The sequence below is a fragment of the Electrophorus electricus genome, chromosome 9 (assembly GCF_013358815.1).
Source record: "Electrophorus electricus isolate fEleEle1 chromosome 9, fEleEle1.pri, whole genome shotgun sequence".
In the NCBI taxonomy this organism is placed as follows: domain Eukaryota; kingdom Metazoa; phylum Chordata; class Actinopteri; order Gymnotiformes; family Gymnotidae; genus Electrophorus; species Electrophorus electricus.
The window spans coordinates 2,305,501-2,310,359 of NC_049543.1; positions in this window are offsets into that span (position 1 = coordinate 2,305,501).

The window sequence follows — 4,859 nt, forward strand, 5'->3', positions numbered from 1 at the left end:
GAAAAAAAACTTGTGCTGATTATATAGTATATTTTTTACTGTTATTTCTTTTGTTTTTGTGAATATTTCATATGTAACATATATAATTGATATGATAATCATTTTAAATGTGGTAGATCGACAAACGCTGACACTCTGTACTTGTAGCACAATAAGTGTTATAAGTAAGAATCTAAAAATTAGATGAAAACTTTTCAGTTTACATTGGCTCATTTGTAGAGGAGTGCTGCTTTTATGTGATCATTTATTTTTGATGAAGAGGGAGGTAAGAGTTAAATACTTTCCCTCTTCGATGCTCTGGAAAGTTTATATACGTTGATTTGTCATTGTAAAACAAACAAAACCCCAACATATCTTGTAATTCTTTTTTTCTTTATTTACCTTAAACATTTATCTACTATAAATTGCAGTTCTAAAAATAGTGTAGTGTTTCAATATTCTGCTTTTGGGTGTTATTTATGACTATGAATGTATATTTTTAAATGTACAAATTTTTTAAATGATGTGCAAGTCAGACCATATTTGTAAACAGTTCACATGCAATCAGTTTTCAACGGGTAAGGAGAAAAACAAAGTTTGCTGTAATTAGCCACCTCTGGATGGTATGATTGGTTTGGATCCTTAGTAACGTTATTATTGCATCCTGACACCTATTCAGCAAACCCCCAAATGATGTGTGAATTGTACAATATTTAATGTACTGAGCTGTTGCCATTGGGATTGTTGAGGGGTCAGTGCTGTAGTATAGCCATGGCACGTTCTCGAGTGTCTGAGCTCAAGTAGTTGGGGGTCCCAGCTGAGGAACCACCCGGTGAAGGTGGGTGGCTCAAGTCCCTGCTTAATCTTCATGATAGGTTTACGGCATTTAGCAGATGCTCTTATCCAGAGTGACTTACAAAGGTGCTTTGTCATTTCCTCATAGAATACATCCTCACCAGTAGAGTAGGTTAGAGTCCAATAAACCAATGAACTAGAATACTGTAGAAATACAGGGATCAGTGCTGATGCCTAGCAGTACAAAATACATAAGCTCTGTCTTACACAATAAGTGTAATAAACAATCAGTACTAGAGTTTGTTAGACGGTGTAATAAACAATACCCTACAATAAGTATTAATTTAGTCAGTCAATATAGGAGCAGGGTCAGTTGTCATTGAAATATTTCACGAGTGGGTGGATCGGTGTATTTCAATGTACTGGGCAGCTGAGGAGGCAATAGATATGGCTTGAGGAATGGTACTTCTAGAGTAAATAGCAATAGCTTGAACACAGTTGCTCATTGAAGAGACCTGATTGCTTTCTAGTAACATTTAAAAGTAAGCTGTAAAGTAAATTATTATAATATTAACACAAATCTTTCACATTACTGTAGGGCTAAAAAGATTTTTCTCTTGCAAAGTTACAAATATCTTATGAAAATTACATCTTTTAACCTGATGTCATGGCCTGTTTTTTCTTCTTCGTTGGCATCTTTTCCAACCCAGACAAAGATCTTAAAAGCAAAGAGACATCGGATAGGACGTGTCCTGCCTGAAACAAACTGGTTTGTACTCATGATTCCATGTGTTAAGGATCATGGCGTCATCGGCAGCAAGATCTTGAGTCATCCCCCCCCCCCCCCCCCCCCCCCCCGTACCTCCTCAATCTGACATGAGACGTTTTAGGGGTCATATTTGACTAACTAGCATGGATTTGTGGGATGAAGTAAGTAAATCACTAGATTTTTTTTGGACACATTAACCTCTTAGACTAGAAAGCTATTGGTATAGCATGCCTGGAAACCGTAAATAACAATAGCAATACTTGGTCTTCCCTCTGAGAACTGTCCAACAACTACAGCAGTAAGCATAAAAAAGTAAGGCAGTGTAACATCTTACCGAACATTTGTGCAAGTAGGAACACGTGGCTACGCTAATGCTTAAAACTGCTCAGACTGCTGCCATACCTCGCTCTTCACCTGTCACTTCAGGAACTCCCACACCAAAAACTGCACTAAGCTGTTTAGTGCCGTGCTTCTCAACATCACTGGAGCTTTGACCCACCCATAGCACTGAGCCCGAGGGGGTTCACCAAGACGAAGGCGTCTACATCAACCTTGGTGAATGAAAAGGTGCATTAATCTGATGCGTTAGTCTATAAGAACAGAGCTGGAAGTGGCAGGGCAGTGGGAGCTTAATGGTGAAGGTACTTGACATGTAACCAGAAGGTTGCTGGTTCAAGTCCCACCACTGCCAGGTTGCCACTGTTGGGCCCCTGAACAAAACCCTTAACCCTCAATTGCTCAAGTTGTTCTCAATCATAATTGTAAGTCACTTTGGATAAAAGTGTCAGGTAAATGTAAAAGAGGTGGAAATTTGCAGCCTCTGATTGTCCACCTTTTCTGGAAGTACCACCCTTATACACCACTGTTGGCTTTTCCCAAAAAATAATCATGAGGTGGGCAGGTTCTTTGCCTTGAATCACTCAGACCCACAGCATTGAAACATGCTGGCAATTATTTACTATAATTATTACTTTATCGTTACATATATTGTCTAAAGCTTGATGAGTGGGTCGTATACAAGCAGTTCCCATACTGTGGTTTGTTTGAAATAATTTGGGTGTTTTTGTATGTTTAAAGTTTATATTCAACGGCAAACTACACTTTGACTTAAATGAATTTACTCAAAACACTTCCCGGCACACAATGACAGTTGCGGCAAGCAAACCTGCATTCTCCATAATTTATGGGGCAATGAGAGAGTTATACCAGCATGTAAAGGGTTAACATGCAAGTAAACAATATGCCAACACCTGTATGATATCAAAATGCTTTGCCAAAGCATAAAACTCAAGAAATTATTTATAAATTATGACATCAAGGTGGCATGAAACTATGTACCCAGGGGTTACATACACATGCATGGAAATCTAACATATGGTCTCTAAAAAGACAGGAAGCTCCCTCCTCATCTTGACTAAAGTCCTTTCCCTGCTCCTGCCTTTGCATTTTATATATATATATATATATATATATATATATATATATATATATATATATATATATATATGCATGAAGTATATTCTTTCACAATTCCATTTTTATAAGTTATGACTCATTCTGTTGTCATTTACTCAAGGGATTCAGTCATATATCTAAATAATGGTGCCAAATTACACTGTTAAGTGACCCTGTCAGATAATGTTACTTAAGACTGTGTGAAATTTGATGCTTCTCATTTAAAGTTTACCCATTCTCCATGATACTGGTTCATCTGTTAAGGTAGGGCTGTGACTCACCAAATGTAAATTATATTGCCCCGACAACCCCTGTGCTGGTAGCTGTACTGGATGATGTAATTATCTCCACCATAGAACTGTCTTTAGGTAGAGGGCTCAACCTCCACTTTGTCCAATCCCTCAATACGCCAAATTGTCAGAGACACAACTAAAAAAAGGTTAAGTATAAAGATATACTGTGTAAGATTTTGAACTTGTGAAATTGGTTTTGTTGATTGATAAATTGTGAGGGATTATAAACGTCATCTCTCAGTTAGCTTTTGTCTATTTCGTTGTATTACAGTATGCATCGGGACAGACACCAGAACACCTTAAATGTTCCTCTTGACTTTTTAAATATTTAATGTTCAGCTTTTTTCTGTATCCCCTTCATCCACCACACCATGCTGAGCTGCCATGGCGCTCATGTGGCTTTGAGGCATCAAAGGGCTCTCTTAATCTTGCCAATCTTGTTGGACATGTATGCTTTTCCCATCCCTTCTGTCTGGGCCGCATTGCACCAGAGCTTAAAGAACTGCTTGAACAGAGGAGTGTCCCTGTTTTCAGGCAGGACCTGAAATCTGGACCTGGATGTGTTTTGGGTAACCCAAATTCCTCTGCTGCCTTCATACCTGCCTTCCTCCCCTCTTGACTGGTATCTTTACCTGCATTTGGCTCATTAATGCTTTATTAAATACATTTCTAGACATAAAATAAGACAGGAATTCTTTAAACTGTCTACATTTTCCCTTTCTTTGTTAAAGGATATTAAACATGACATACAATTAATGAGTGTTCTATATGGCTATTTTGATTGTCCACTTTCACATAAGATAACAAGAATCTGCTTTATTGTGAATAATATACCATGGATCGCTGTTTCTAAGCGATCTTTTTTATTATTGAAGACTGTAAACGGATATCAGGTAACATCATTGATATCAAACTGAGCAGAAAGAGAAAAATACAGGAAAAAAAAATACTGAGACAAATGTCACAAAATACACTTAGTCCTTCGTTTTTAGGACACTGCAATTACCTGTGATGGAAGTCAGATTAGTGTGTGCTTTTAGCAGACTAGACAAGTAATTCAGGATGAGCAGAGGACAAGACACCGAACCGTTCAGCAGAAGGGACCGTCACGCAGGGGTGGGTGTGTGTGTCTGTACAGCGGGTTCCCTCCCTCTGGTGTTTCCTCACTCTTGTTCTCAGGAGCGGATAATATTTCATATTCATTGGCTAATTAATGAAATATTTTGCATTTCCAAAATGTACATCCGCAAAAAAACATGTTCCTACAATCTGAAAAAAAAAAAACAGTTTTAAATGTTGGACTATAAGACACGGGTCCTATGGCACTCCAAATTCGGATGATTTGTAATATCTTAATTTGGAAAGCGTGGATAATCGCCGGCGTCGTGGAGCAACTCTGTGTAATCACATTCAGAAATATGACAACAAACAAACACAGCGGGCTGCAGCTGTTATAATGCGTTCATACACGCTCAATGTTCTTCCCATACAATACAATACAATACAATACAATGTAGCACTTCCGTCCTTTGCGTGTGTGCCGCCCTTCTTCTCCGGTAGAGGGCGCC